A 16,458-nucleotide genomic window follows, 5' to 3' on the forward strand; every position below is an offset into this window, starting at 1 on the left:
TGTTTCACCCTTGATAAAAATAAATGGGAAAAAAAAAGCAGAGAGGAAAAGACAAATGAAACAAATAAAAAATAGCTAACAAGATGGTAGATTTTAATCCTGCCAGATCAGTAATCAGTAATTATTGATTACAGTTAATCAGTAATTTAAATGTGAAAATGTGAATGGTCTAAAACTTGTCAGATTGTATTTTTTAAAAGATTAAACTGTATGCTGTTTACAAAAAATCCACTTTAAATATAAAGATACAGATTCAAAATAAAAGGAACGATAAAGATACACCATGCAAATGCTAAACAAAAGAAAGCTGAACTAGCTTGTTAATTTCAAATAAAGTAGAATTCATAACAAGGTTAGGGACTTGAATTATATCTGAAAAATCATTTCACCTTTGTCATATAATGTAACATAATTACAAGAGTGCTATCCCATCACCTTTGACATATTCTTTTGGTTAGAAGCAAGTTAGAAACCCTACCCACCCAAAACACGGGTAGTCCTCACTTCGTATCAGTATGATTTATACGAATTTCAGTGAACATGGTTAAATAACACCAGTCCCCTAACAACATAGTTCAAATTTCACTCAGTTATGTCTGACTCTTTGACCCTTTGGAATGTAGCCTGCCAGGCTCCTCTGCCATGGGATTTCCCAGGGAAGAATACTGGAGTGGGTTGCCATTTCCTCCTCTAGGAGATCTTCCTGACCCAGGGATCAAACCCGAGTCTCCTGTGTCTCCTACATTGCAGGCAGATTCTTTACCCACTGAGCCATCAGGGGATCCCATGGTATATTAAATGTGAGTAATTGCATAAAATTCAGTCTTTCCTGCTAACTGTTTGTACTACATATATAACAGATGGACATCAAGATGAGTGACCAATCTTTCAGAGTCTGTTAGTGATGGTCACCACGCACCTATTATTCAGTTTGTACAGACAGCAAAGCTTGCAGTTGGGTTGCTTCCTTGTCTCCCAGTGACAAACCCATGTGACATTTTGCAAAAATGGACAACTGAAAGAGGAAATTGGCCAGCAAAGATGAGAGTGCAGCAGGCAAGTGAAAAGTGACAACACTGGAAGAGAAATTTGTATCAAACATAAAGGGAATAATAGAAGAAAGGGTTGGTAGCAGAAATGTCAACACCATCACCATTTGAGAAACACTAGATATACAGCCAGATGAACTTAGTGAAGAATTTATTAATATAAATGAACAAAGTGGTTGTGATGAAAAGGATGATGATCCAGAGGAAGTGATGCCAGAAAAAAAAAAAAAAAACACAAAGCACTTCAGATTGAAGGAGCTATTGGAGAGATTTCAAGACATGGAAAGTGCTAAGGATATAATGTGAAGCTGATCCTAACCTAGAAAGGAGTGTGACAGTTCACCAAGGCATAGAAAAGATGCTTGGTCGGTATCCCTCTGTAATGTAAATTATACAGTGAGAAAAAGAAAGCAAGCACTGTTCAAACTACTTTTGATAGTTTTTTTTTTTAACAAAAAAACCTTTAATGCTTAATATTTTGGGTGTTCTAAAGTATACTAAATAAATACTAGCTTTGCTCTTATTTCATTTCTTTTACATTTATAGCCAAGAGTAAGAGTCTTAATGTTTTGATGACTTTTTTTTAAGGATCATTGAACAATTATGCTTTCCCCATTGATTATTAAGAGTTCTTTCCTTGCTTTCAGTTTGCACAATTGTTTTTGCAGTCCCTATTACCCTGGGGGACTGTTTATACTATTTAATGATTAAAAAGAATGAAGTAGTGATTCATGCTAAACCATGAATGAACCTCAACATTATGCTAAATGAAAGAAGTCTTGCACAAAAGGTCACCTACTGTGTGATTCCATTTACATGAAATGTTTAGAAAAGGCCAATGTATAGAAACAGAAAATAGATTAGTGTTGCCTGGAGCTGGGGGTGGAAACAGGTATTAACTGTAAAATGGTACCAGGGTTCTTTTTTTTTTTTTTTTAAAGTTTCAGACTATTTATTCATCAGTGTAAACCCCAGTACAATACACCAACATGATTCCGTGCATTTAGAGGGGAAATATTTCCTGGTTAAGTGGAAAATTGTGTGGATGGCTTCTGAAAGACCTTCATTCTAAACAGCTTTAAGTGAAATATTTCATTTAGAAGTCTGGACCTTCTTTCTTCAGTTTGCTGTAATCTACGTTCACAGAGTAGAACTTGTACTGATCATTAGGACCTAGTTTGTTCCAGGGTTCTGGGCTATTCTTTCTGTCCCAACTGACATCGGGATTGAACAATGCCAGGCGTGTGACATACAGTGCTGCTCCAGTCCCTCCTGCTCCAATAAATATGAAGAGGGGGATCAAGCTAGGGTGCCTCTTGGCCTGACCGATGATCTGGCGGAGCATGGTTGCGACAGAGGCCTTGATCCCAAACCAAGAGAAAAACTAAGCCGCAAGGCCGGAGATTAAGCACTCACCACACCTGTGAGGAGCAGACGTCCAAAGTCACTCAGGACCTCCTGGTACCAGAGTTCTTATGGGGTATTGGTGGTGATGGTTGCATAGCTTGGTAAGTTTACTAAAATGATTGAATCATACATTGGGTGAATTTTATGGAATGTAAATTATGTATAAACCAATAAATTTTTTTTTAAATGAAGATGAAGTAATGACATTTCCAGATAAACAAAGACTGAAAGAACTTGTTCCCAGCACATCTGCCTTATCGGAAATACTAAAGGAAGTCTTTTTAGTATAAAAGGAAATGACAATGGGCAATAACTCAAATATGTACAAGGAAATAAAGACCTTTGGAAAGTGTAAATATGAGTAACTATTAAAAACTGCATAAGTATATTTTTCTCTTCTCTAAACTTTTAAAAAGATACAAAGTTGAATTAAGCATTAGTTATATTGCTGTATTTTGGGGTTTGTACTATATACAGAAAACTTATATTTTAAAATACTACTATGAAGGAAGTATGTGGAAATAGAGCTAAAATCAAAGAAACTTTCAATATTTTACTGGACTGAAATCAGCATCACACTGAAGTAGATTGTGATCAAGATGACTGTTGTAATTTCTGGATCAACTTCTATGAAAATAAAAAATAGCACAAAAATATAATTTAAAAAAGGAATTTAAATTCCACACAAATACACACACACACACACACACAGACACACACACACACACACACAGAGTGAGTGCGAGAGAGCAAGCGAGCGAGCACACACACAAATGCACCAGGGAAAGCAAGCATGCATGTGCATGCACACAAGAAAGCAGTGAGAAAATAACAAAGAACCAAAATGATATGTAACATAGAAAATCAGTAGCAAATATGGCAGTCATAAATCCAGCCATTAAATGTTACTGGACTAAATACTGCAATCAAAAGGCAGAAATTGTCACACTAGGAGAAAAACTGAGCTCCAATTCTATGTTGTCTAAAAGTGAAAGTGTTAGTCACTCAGTTGTGTGTGACTATTTGTGACCCCATGCACTGTAGCCCGCTAGGCTCCTCTGTCCATGAAATTCTCCAGTCAAGAATACTGAATTGGGTAGCCATTTCCTTCTCCAGGAGATCTTCCTGACCCAGGGATTGAACCTGAGTCTCCCGCACTACAGGCAGATTCTTTTCCATCTGAGCAACCAGGGCTGTCTAAAGGAGAAATAATTTAGGTAAGGTTTCTCAACCTTATACCATAATAATTCTTCATTTTGGGGGCTATCTTGTGCACTGCAAGGGATTTAGTAGCATCCCTGGCCTTTATCCATTACATTTCAGTAGTAGACATGCAGTTGTGATAAACATAAATTTCTCTAGCTGTTGCCAGATGTCACTTAGGGGGCAAAATTGTTCCCTGCTGAGAACTACACTTTAGATTCACAAACATGCACATGGAGGTTGAAAGTAAAAGGATAGAAAAGTACGTGCCACCTAACATGAATCATAAAAGCACTGGAGTAACTATGTTAATATCAGATAAGATAGACTTTAAGACAGGAAATATTATTATAGATAAAGAGGGACTCTTCATAAGGCCATCAGGAACATACAAAAATTATGAATGTGTATATACCTGAAAACATCTTAAAAACACATGAAGCAAAACCCAACAGACTTGAAAAGAGAGATATACAATTTAATGATAATGAGTCAGTTCAGTCGCTCAGTCGTGTGTGACTCTGCGACTCCATGGATTGCAGTACGCCAGCCTTCCCTGTCCATCACCAACTCCTGGAGCCTACTCAAACTCATATCCATCGTGTCAGTGATGCCATCCAACCATCTCATCCTCTGTTGTCCCCTTCTCCTCCGGCCTTCAATCTTTCCCAGCATCAGGGTCTTTTCCAGTGAGTCAGTTCTTCGCATCAGGTGGCCCAAGTATTGGAGTTTCAGCTTCAGCATCAGTCCTTCCAATGAATATTCAGGACTGATTTCCTTGAGGATGGACTGGTTGGATCTCCTTGCAGTCCAAGGGACTCTCAAGAGTCTTCTTCAACACCACACAGTTCAAAAGCATCAATTCTTTGACACTCAGCTTTCTTTATAGTCCAACTCTCACATCCATACATGACTACTTGAAAAACCATAGCCTTGTCTAGATGGACTTTTTTCGGCAAAGTAATGTCTCTGCTTTTTAATATGCTCTCTAGGTTGGTCATAGCTTTTCTTCCAAGGAGCAAGCATCTTTTAATTTCATGGCTGCACTCACCATCTGCAGTGATTTTGGAACCAAAAAAAAAAAAAAAAAATAAAGTCTCTCACTGTTTCCACTGTTTCCCCATCTATTTGCCATGAAGTGATGGGACTGGATGCCATGATCTTAGTTTTCTGAATGTTGAGTTTTAAGCCAACTTTTTCACTCTCTTTCACTTTCATCAAGAGGCTCTTTAGTTCATCTTCGCTTTTTGCCATAAGGGTGTTGTCATCTGCATATCTGAGGTTATTGATATTTCTCCTAGCAATCTTGATTCCAGCTTGTGCTTCATCCAGCCTGGCATTTCTCATGATGTACTCTGCATATAAGTTAAATAAGTAGGATGACAATATACAGGATGACTTGAAAAGAGAGATATGCAATTCAACAATAATGAGTAAGGACTTCTGTACCTTTCTCTCAATAATTGAAAGTGCACCTGGATAAAAATCATCAAGATTACAGAAGATTTGAACAATACCATCAACCTACTTGACCTAACTGGCATTTATATAATAGTCTACCCAACAAAAGTAAAATATGCATACTTTTTAAGCACATGGGCTTCCCTGGTGGTTCAGACAGTAAGGAATCCGCCTGTAATGCCGGAGACATGGGTTCGATCCCTGGGTCAGGCAGATCCCCTGTAAAAGGAAATGGCAACCCACTCCAGTATTCTTGCTTGGAGAATTCCATGGACAGAGGAGTCTGGTGGGCTATAGCCCTTGGGGTCACAAAGAGTCGGATACAACTGAGCAAGTAGCTCTTCCACTTTCACCTTTTTTTAAAGTGCACATGGAGCATTCTGTAGAATAGATCATATGCTTAGCCATAAAACAAGCCTTATTAAATTTTAAAAGATTGAGATCATATAAAGAATGTGACCAAAAGGAATTGAAGTTGGACTCAACAACAAAAGAAATTTGGTAATAATTGAAATAATATATATAGTTTTATGACAAGTGTAAGTATCTCTTAATAATTTTATTGTTTAGTCTTGCCTATTTTTTGTTCTTCCTGAGTCTCTTGCAAGTATTTAAGAAATTTTGAATAGATAATGTATTTACATGTCCAATGGAAAAGAAATTGAAACGAGACACATTGAAAAATGTATGCCCCAGGACTTACCTGCTGATCCAATGGCTAAGATTCTGCACTCCCAATGCAGGGGACCTGGGTTCCATCCCTAGTTAGGGAACTAGATCCCACAGCCACAACTGAGAGTTCACCAGCCACAACTGAAGATCCCTCATGCTGCAGTGAAGGTCGATCAAGGGCCTGACTGCAGCTAAGACCCAGGGCAGCTAAGTAAATAAATAAATGAATAAGCCCCATCCCCCTCTATTTATTTCTCCTTGACACTGTAGTAACCACTTCTGTTAATTGTTTGTCTTTCCTTTATTTCTTCATGTAAATGTAAGCATATGCAAATATAAATGCTAATTTCTGCTTTTCTCTATAAAAGATAGTATACCGCATGTCCTTGACTATACCTTGTGTTTTTTCTTTAAGTTATCCTAGAGATGTTGCCATATTAGAACAAAGCTCCCTGTTCTGTTTTAACTGCAAGGTAGGAGACGCAGGAGATGTGTGTTTGATCCCTGGGTCGGGAAGATCCCCCTGGAGGAGGAAATAGCAACCCACCCCAGTATTCTTGCCTGGGAAATCCCATGGATAGAGGAGCCTGGCAGGTTACAGTCCATGGGATCACAGAGAGTCAGACACAGCTGGGCAAAGCACACAGTCTGTTGTGTGGACGTACCATAATTTAGTCTTTTGGTGGATGCTAGAGTTATTTACAGTCTTATTGTAACCAAATCATATTGCATTGGATACCCTTGAACATCTTGTACAAGTGTGGTTATACCTGTGGGGTAGATTCCTAGAAGTAAGATTGCTGGCTTTAAAGGTAAATACATTTGCAATTTTGGGTGATATTGCCAGAGTCTTCTCATTAGAGGTTGTACCATTTTCCATTCTTACCAGCAATGAAAGTGCCTGTTTTCCCAGTCTTGCCAAAAGAGTGTATTGTCAGACTTGGATTTTTGTCAGTTTGAGAGATAAGAGTGGTGTTTCAGTGTCATTGAATTTGCATTTCTCTTATAAATAATGATGAATATATTTCCAAAAGCTTAAGAACCATTTATAATTCCTGTGAATTATCAATTTATATTCTTAATTTTTTTCCTATGGACTTGTCTTTTTCTTGATTCTAGGACCTTTTAATATTATATTCTAAGGGAGATTCAACCCTTTGTCTGTGATGAGTTGCAAATATTTTTTTCAGTTTATCTTTTTTAACCTTGATTATATGTTTTCCTGGGCTTCCAGGTGGCCCTAGTGGTAAAGAACCTGCCTGCCAATACAGGAGACATAAGAGACATGGGTTCAGTCCCTAGGTAGGGAAGATTCCCCTGGAGAAGGAAATGGCAACCCACACCAGTATTCTTGTCAGAGAATCCCCATGGACAAAGGAGCCAGGCGGGCTGCAGTGCATAGGGTTGCAAAGAGTCAGACATGACTGAAGTGATTTTGCATGTTTTCCTCTTCAGAAGTTTGTTGTTGTTGCTATCAAGTAGTGGAAGTTTTTACTTCTAAGTTGTCTGGACTTCATTATTAGAAAGGTGCTCCCCAAATATCTACTTAGTTATCCTAACACCAGTTACTAAAAAGTTCATATTGACTCTGCTCATTTGAGATGCCTTCTCTATCATATCTTAAATACCTGTATGTATTTCAAATCTGTTAGGGCTAATGTCTCTCACTGCTCATTTTTCCACCTGAGTTTTACTGGTTCTTATCTCTTTAGTTTTGCATGTGGCTGTAGATTTCTGTGAGCTTTGTCAAATCCTAAATGATGATGCTGTGAAAATGCTGCACTCAGTATGCCAGCAAATTTGGAAAACTCAACAGTGGCCACAGGACTGGAAAAGGTCAGTTTTCCTTCCAATCCCAAAGAAAGGAAATGCCAAAGAATGCTCTAACTGCCGCACAATTGCACTCATCTCACACGCTAGCAAAGTAATGCTCAAAATTCTCCAAGCCAGGCTTCAACAGTACGTGAACCGTGAGCTTCCAGATGTTCAGGCTGGATTTAGAAGAGACAGAGGAACCAGAGGTCAAATTGCCAACATCCTTTGGATCATCGTGAAAACAAGAGAGTTTCAGAAAAACATCTACTTTATTGACTATGCCAAAGCCTTTGACTGTGTGGATCACAATAAACTCTGGAAAATTCTGAAAGAGATGGGAATACTGACCTTCCTCCTGAGAAATCTGTATGCAGGTCAAGAAGCAACAGTTAGAACTGGACATGAAAAACAGACTGGTTCTAAATCTGGAAAGGAGTATGTCAAGGCTGTATATTGTCACCCTGCTTATTTAACTTATATGCAGAGTACATCATGAGAAAGGCTGGGCTGGATGAAGCACAAGCTGGAATTAAGATTGCTGGGAGAAATATCAATAACTTCAGATATGCAGATGACACCAACTTTATAGCAGAAAGTGAAGAACTAAAGAGCCTCTTGATGAAAGTGAAAGAGGAGAGTAAAAAAGTTGGCTTAAAACTCAACATTCAGAAAACTAAGATCATGGCATCCAGTCCCATCACTTCATGGCGAATAGATGGGGAAACAGTGGAAACAGTGAGAGACTTTATTTTTTTTTTTTTTGGTTCCAAAATCACTGCAGATGGTGAGTGCAGCCATGAAATTAAAAGACCCTTGCTCCTTGGAAGAAAAGCTATGACCAACCTAGAGAGCATATTAAAAAGCAGAGACATTACTTTGCCAACAAAGGTCCGTCTAGTCAAGGCTATGGTTTTTCCAGTAGTCATGTATGGATGTGAGAGTTGGACTATAAAGAAAGCTGAGTGTCAAAGAATTGATGCTTTTGAACTGTGTGGTGTTGAAGAAGACTCTTGAGAGTCCCTTGGACTGCAAGGAGATCCAACCAGTCCATCCTCAAGGAAATCAGTCCTGAATATTCATTGGAAGGACTGATGCTGAAGCTGAAACTCCAATACTTGGGCCACCTGATGCGAAGAACTGACTCACTGGAAAAGACCCTGATGCTGGGAAAGATTGAAGGCGGGAGAAGAAGGGGACAACAGAGGATGAGATGGTGGGATGGCATTGCCGACTCAGTGGACATGTTTGAGCAAGCTCCAGGAGTTGGTGATGGACAGGGAAGCCTGGTGTGCTGCAGTCCGTGGGGTCAGAGTGTCGGACATGACTGAGCAACTGAACTGAACTGAGCTGATAGAATTCTCTAGTTCCTGCCCAAATGCCTACTGGTATTTTTATTGGGATAGTGTTAAATTTAATAATCAATGTGAGAAGAATGATTTTTAGAATGTTGATTCTTCTTATTTAAGGACTTCCTATGCCTTTGCAGTTTTCAATACTCTTGTGTTCTTCAGGAATATTTTTGAGTTTTCCTCTTCAGTTGTGCACATTTCTTATACCTAGGTAATTTACATTTTTGTTACTATTAATGAATGAGATCTTCTTGTCCATTATGTTTTTAAACTGTAGTATTGTTCTGGAATGCTTTTGTTTTAAATTTGTGTGCTGCTAAATTACTTCAGTTGTGTCCGACTCTTGGCTACCCTGTGGACTGTAGCCTATTAGGCTCCTCTGTCCAAGGGATTCTCTGGGAAAGAATACTGGAGTGGGTTGCCGTGCCCTTCCCCAGGGGATCTTCCTGATCCAGGGATCAAACCTGCATCTCTTATATCTCCTGCATTGACAGGTGAATTCTTTACCACTAGCACCACTTGGGAAGCCTTATTTAAATTTGGTTAGCCACATTATTTTTTATTTTCATTACTTTCATTTCCATAGCCCAGGATAGTTCCTGAAAATTATCAAAGGTTTTTTAGTATATTTCTTCTTTGAAATGAAGTATTGTGTTGGCCAAAAATATCATTTGGGTTTTTTCCTATAAGGAAAACCCCCAACAAGCTTTTTGGCCAATCCAGTATCTTAAAAACTAATGTAAAAAATCAAAGTACTGAAAATGGCTTAGGGTTTCTAGTGTGATTGTTAGTAATGGTGGATTTATCTTAAGGTTTGAAGGCAGAGAAGGCTGAATCCAGAATGCATTTTGCTATTGATTTGGTGGAGGCTGGCTTGGAATCCTGAAATCACATGTGTTAGAGATACACTGAATATTTTGGCTAATTGTTGAATGGTAAGTTGTGAAAATTCATATTTGGCCAAGACCAAACCAAAATATCACCATCTTAGAATTAACCTGAGTTCCGTATATCTGATATTCTATTCAGGGATGCATTGTTACTGCAATTTTATTAGAAATGTCAGTCATCATATTTTCAAAGTTTGACATTACAGAGTATAATTTCTCAGCACTGTCAGCTGCTAGATTTCATGAGAGTTCATTACATCAGATGTGTGTGACACCAAAGCGATAACTTGCAATTAAATACAACTCTAGAAGTTTGATTTTGTGATATTAATACATGCTCAGTTGTTTCGGTCATGTCAGATTCTTTGTGACCCTATGGACTGTAGCCCGTCAGGCTCCTCTGTCCAGGAATTCTCCAGGCAAGAATACTGGAATGGGTTGGCATGCCCTCCAGGGAATTTTTCCAACCCAGGGACCCAACCCATGTCTTTTATGTCTCCTGAATTGGCAGGCAAGTTCTTTACCACTTGCACCATCTGGGAAGCCCTTGTGGTATTAATGGTACCAAACGGATTAGAATTATAACCTAATGTCTGCTATTCTATCTTGTGTTGTTACTTAAGGTTTTAGATATTTGTTGACTTAACCACATATATTATTTTTCCTTAAGTTATTTAGCAATTGCACTGTTCATTCAACAAACATTCACTTTCTGTTTACCTATTTATTTCTTAATATATTCCTTTTTAAAAGTCACATTTATTGAGGTATAGTTTACATACAGTAAAATTCATTTCTTTTACATATACAGTCCAGTGAGTCCCCCCCCCCCACACCCTTGTGTGATCACCACCAAAATCAAGGTATAGAACGTCCATCCCTCCACAGAGTCCTCATGAACCTTTCCAGGCCATGCCCTACCTCCTTCTATCCCAGCCCTCAGCAACTACTGATCTATTTGCTGTCCCTATAGTTTTGCCTTTTCTAAAACTTCAGCTGAATGAAGTCATATATTAGCTACCCTTTTGTGTCTAGCTTCTTTTGCTTAGCGTAATATTTTTGCAGCTCTGTGTATACTGCTAGTCTGTTCCTTTGTTATTACTGAGCAGTATTCCATTGCATGGGTGTATCAGGGTTTACTTGCATATTCACCATTTGTTGAACATTTGGGTTTTTTTCAGTTCTGGGTATTATAAATAAAAGCTACTATGAACATTTGTCTACGCATCTTTGTGTGGGCATGTTTTTTTCATTTCTGTTGGATAAATACTCAAGAGTGAGATTTCTGGGTTGTATGGTAAGTGGATATATAACGTTAGAAAAACTTGGCAACCTTTTTCAAAGGGACTAAACATTTTGCATTTCCTGCATCAGTGTGGAAGATTGCCCTACAGCCTTACCAATTTTTGTTACTTAGGAATTTTCAGTTTTAGCCATCCTAGTGTGAAGTGGTATCTCATTGTTTTAACTTGCATCTGTCTCCCCATTGATCAGTGATGTGAAACTTCTTGTGTTTATTTGCCATCCATATACCTTGTTTGGTGCACTGTTCATTATTTTTGGCCCATTTAAAAACTTTTTTGGGGTCTTCTTGTTGAGTTGTGCTTTTATATTTTCTGGGTACAAATTCTTTATCAAATAAGAAACTTGCAGTTTTTCTCCCTGTCTGTGGCTTGTCTTTCATTTCCTTAGCAATGTCTTTTGAAGAGTAGAAGTTTTAGATTTTTGACCAAGTTGAATTTGTCAGTTTTTCCTTTTATGGTTTGTACTTTTTGTGTCCATCTTAATACATTCTTAATGAGTTAACTTTTGTATATAAAATCAACAGCTCTCACAGTTATTAATCAGCATTTATTCTTGATTCTCTTAAATAAAGAGACTGGTAGAATTTCTACATACAGAAGCACATAAGGCTATCTGTACTCCACATGACAAATAGGCTTTATAATAAATATAAAAGACATGCTTTGTTTATGTTACTTACATTGATATGCTAGTCACATGTGATGACGTTCTATATCTATGTTATGTCTGATCATTGGTCACTAGCAGTAAAAAAAAAATACCCACTACTCCCCATTGCAGGAGATGAGATGTTCAGTTACTTCTGAAGACTGAAGCTGATTTTTGCCTCAGTCAAACTTCAGGACATCCTTAATTTATTTTGATTAGTTCCTTGCTATTTTGGTATTGTCTATTAATGACAGACTTCAGTCTTTCCCTAAAGAGACCCAAGTAAACCCAACCATGATTTTCACAAAATTAAGTTGTGTATTGACTAGCCCAGTATTTGTGGCTATTTATTGTACAGAGACACAGACCTTCCTCACAAAGACTGCTGTGGGAGTGCTGTGTGCAGGGGGTTATTAAGAAATTAGCTTTATGATCCCTCTGGAGCCGCTTCTTCCTCCTCTGGGAATCAAAAGAGTGGTTTGGATTAGGCTTGTAGTCTTTAACATTTCATGTGGGTTTTCACTGCCATCCAGACACTGAGAGTTTTAAAATGACATAGCATCCCTTCACTGTAGCAGAATAATTGTGACCCAGCTTTATTAGTTGCTTAAATGCAGTTAATATTTTGCTGAGTTTTTCAGGTTTAAGAGACTATGTTGTGGTGCCAGGCAGTGGGAAAAGGAAATAAAGATAAGGGTTCTGCCCCCAGGGAGTTAACACCAAGTGGAACACAGTGCGCCAAAAGCCTGATCAGGCTATGTGGCTGAGGTTAGGGCATGTGGGGATCAAGGTAGGTCATAATACAGGAAACACAGGAACATAATACAGGGAACAGATTGTGGATCTCAATTGCCCTTTGGGAGTTCTGAGGCTCTATTCTGTTAAAAGATTTGTGAATATTTGTGAGCAGCACACACAAAGGCTTGGGTTGATTTAGATCTGCCTGAAGAATGATCTTGGTTTCCCATACTTGGTGTGTTTGAAAACAGTTAAGATAATTGGGGGATATTGTGCCTGCCTTAGTTGTTGTATGGAGTTGTACCTGGCTGGGGGAACTGTCAGTTGGCATGTGGGCCTTTGGCCTACAGAGGACAGTATCAAAAGTCTGATGGGAAAAGGGGCTGTGGCATCTCAACAAGACTCACAGACATCTTGGCTCCCACTGTGGCAGTCACTCACCACCTGTGTGAGTGAGGGCCACCTGTGTGAGTGAGGGGACAGAAGAATTGTGCACTTGGATGGCTTCTGGGCCTCTCGTGGAGATGAAGCTGCTGTGCCTGATGTATTTCCTGTCCCATATACTTTTCTTTTTTTTTTTCATTTATTTTTATTAGTTGGAGGCTAATTACTTCACAACATTTCAGTGGGTTTTGTCATACATTGACATGAATCAGCCATGGAGTTACATGTATTCCCCATCCCGATCCCCCCTCCCACCTCCCTCTCCACCTGATTCCTCTGGGTCTTCCCCGTGCACCAGGCCCGAGCACTTGTCTCATGCATCTCACCTGGGCTGGCGATCTGTTTCACTATAGATAATATACATGCTGTTCTTTCGAAACATCCCACCCTCGCCTTCTCCCACAGAGTCCAAAAGTCTTCTGTACATCTGTGTCTCTTTTTCTGTTTTGCATATAGGGTTATCATTACCGTCTTTCTAAATTCCATATATATGTGTTAGTATGCTGTAATAATTCTTTATCTTTCTGGCTTACTTCACTCTGTATAATGGGCTCCAGTTTCATCCATCTCATTAGAACTGATTCAAATGAATTCTTTTTAATGGCTGAGTAATATTCCATGGTGTATATGTACCACAGCTTCCTTATCCATTCGTCTGCTGATGGGCATCTAGGTTGCTTCCATGTCCTGGCTATTATAAACAGTGCTGCGATGAACATTGGGGTGCACGTGTCTCTTTCAGATCTGGTTTCCTCAGTGTGTATGCCCAGAAGTGGTATTGCTGGGTCATATGGCAGTTCTATTTCCAGTTTTTAAAGAAATCTCCACACTGTTTTCCATAGTGGCTGTATTAGTTTGCATTCCCACCAACAGTGTAAGAGGGTTCCCTTTTCTCCACACCCTCTCCAGCATTTATTGCTTGTAGACTTTTGGATAGCAGCCATCCTGACTGGCGTGTAATGGTACCTCATTGTGGTTTTGATTTGCATTTCTCTGATAATGAGTGATGTTGAGCATCTTTTCATGTGTTTGTTAGCCATCTGTAGGTCTTCTTTGGAGAAATGTCTGTTTATTTCTTTGGCCCATTTTTTGATTGGGTCACTTATTTTTCTGGAATTGAGCTTCAGGAGTTGCTTGTATATTTTTGAGATTAATCCTTTGTCAGTTGCTTCATTTGCTATTATTTTCTCCCAATATGAGGACTGTCTTTTCACCTTGCTTATAGTTTCCTTTGTTGTGCAAAAGCTTTTAAGTTTCATTAGGTCCCATTTGTTTATTTTTGCTTTTATTTCCAATATTCTGGGAGGTGGGTCATAGAGGATCCTGCTGTGATTTATGTCAGAGAGTGTTTTGCCTATGTTCTCTATAAGTTTTATAGTTTCTGGTCTTACATTTAGATCTTTAATCCATTTTGAGTTTATTTTTGTGTATGGTGTTAGACAGTGTTCTAGTTTCATTCTTTTACAAGTGGTTGACCAGTTTTCCCAGCACCACTTGTTAAAGAGGTTGTCTTTTTTCCATTGTATATCCTTGCCTCCTTTGTCGAAGATAAGGTGTCCATAGGTGTGTGGATTTATCTCTGGGCTTTCTATTCTGTTCCATTGATCTATAGTTCTGTCTTTGTGCCAGTACCATACTGTCTTGACGACTGTGGCTTTGTAGTAGAGCCTGAACTCAGGCAGGTTGATTCCCCCAGTTCCATTCTTCTTTCTCAAGATTACTTTAGCTATTTGAGGTTTTTTGTATTTCCATACAAATTGTGAAATTATTTGTTCTAGTTCTGTGAAAAATACCATTGGTAGTTTGATAGGGATTGCATTGAATCTATAGATTGCTTTGGGTAGAATAGCCATTTTGACAATATTGATTCTTCCAATCCATGACCATGGTATGTTTCTCCATCTGTTTGTGTCCTCTTTGATTTCTTTCATCAGTGTTTTATAGTTTTCTATGTATAGGTCTTTTGTTTCTTTAGGTAGATATACTCCTAAGTATTTTATTCTTTTTGTTGCAATGGTGAATGGTATTGTTTCCTTAATATCTGTTTCTGTTTTTTCATTGTTAGTGTATAGGAATGCAAGAGATTTCTGTGTGTTAATTTTATATCCTGCAACTTTACTATATTCATTGATTAGCTCTAGTAATTTTCTGGTAGAGTCTTTAGGGTTTTCTATGTAGAGGATCATGTCATCTGCAAACAGCGAGAGTTTCACTTCTTTTCCTATCTGGATTCCTTTTACTTCTTTTTTTGCTCTGATTGCTGTGGCCAACACTTCCAACACTATGTTGAATAGTAGTGGTGAGAGTGGGCACCCTTGTCTTGTTCCTGATTTTAGGGGAAATGCTTCCAATTTTTCACCATTGAGGGTAATGCTTTAGATGTAGAGTTAGGTTATTTATTTGGCTTTTTTCTTTCTTGATGTAAGCCTGTAATGCTATGAACCTTCCCCTTAGCACTGCTTTTACAGTGTCCCATAGGTTTTGGGTTGTTGTGTTTTCATTTTCATTCATTTCTATGCATATTTTGATTTCTTTTTTGATTTCTTCTATGATTTGTTGGTTATTCAGAAGCATGTTACTTAGCCTCCATATGTTTGAATTTTTAACAATTTTTTCTCTGTAATTGAGATCTAATCTTACTGCACTGTGGTCAGAAAAGATGACTGGAATGATTTCAATTTTTTTGAATTTTCCAAGACCAGATTTATGGCCCAGGATGTGATCTATTCCGGAGAAGGTTCTATGTGCACTTGAGAAAAAGGTGAAGTTGATTGTTTTGGGGTGAAATGTCCTATAGATATCAATTAAGTCTAGCTGGTCCATTGTGTTATTTAAGGTTTGTGTTTCCTTGTTAATTTTCTGTTTAGTTGATCTGTCCATAGTTGTGAGTGGGGTATTAAAGTCTCCCACTATTATTGTGTTACTGTTAATTTCCTCTTTCATACTCGTTAGCATTTGCCATACATAGTGTGGTGCTCCTATGTTGGGTGCATATATATTTATAATTTTTATATCTTCTTCTTGGATTGATCCTTTGATCATTATGTAGTGTCCTTCTTTGTCTCTTTTCACATCCTTTATTTGAAAGTCTATTTTATCTGATATGAGTATTGCAACTCCTGCTTTCTTTTGGTCTCCGTTTGCGTGGAATATTTTTTTCCAGCCCTTCACTTTTAGTCTGTATGTGTCTCTTGTTTTGAGGTGGGTCTCTTGTAGACAGCATATATAGGGGTCTTGTTTTTGTATCCATTCAGCCAATCTTTGTCTTTTGGTTGGGGCATTCAACCCATTTACATTTAAGGTAATTATTGATAGGTATGGTCCCGTTGCCATTTACTTTGTTGTTTTGGGTTCATGTTTATTTATTGTTTTTAATTTTTATTAGTTGGAGGCTAATTACTTTACATCATTACAGTAGTTTTTGTTATATATTGATATGAATTAGCCATGGATTTACATGTACTCCCCATCCCAATC

At 38.2% G+C, this 16,458-nt stretch overlaps 1 protein-coding gene and 1 pseudogene across 5 annotated transcripts in view; one reads left to right on the forward strand and one right to left on the reverse strand.

Moving 5' to 3' along the window:
- The window catches only part of SLC9A7 (solute carrier family 9 member A7), a 161,334-nt gene that overhangs the window by 18,420 nt on the left and 126,456 nt on the right, over positions 1–16,458 (forward strand). The window lies entirely within an intron of this gene.
- On the reverse strand, positions 1,968–2,442 carry LOC110141509 (cytochrome c oxidase subunit NDUFA4 pseudogene; annotated as a pseudogene).

This window comes from Odocoileus virginianus, chromosome X (assembly GCF_023699985.2).
Source record: "Odocoileus virginianus isolate 20LAN1187 ecotype Illinois chromosome X, Ovbor_1.2, whole genome shotgun sequence".
Classification (NCBI taxonomy): domain Eukaryota; kingdom Metazoa; phylum Chordata; class Mammalia; order Artiodactyla; family Cervidae; genus Odocoileus; species Odocoileus virginianus.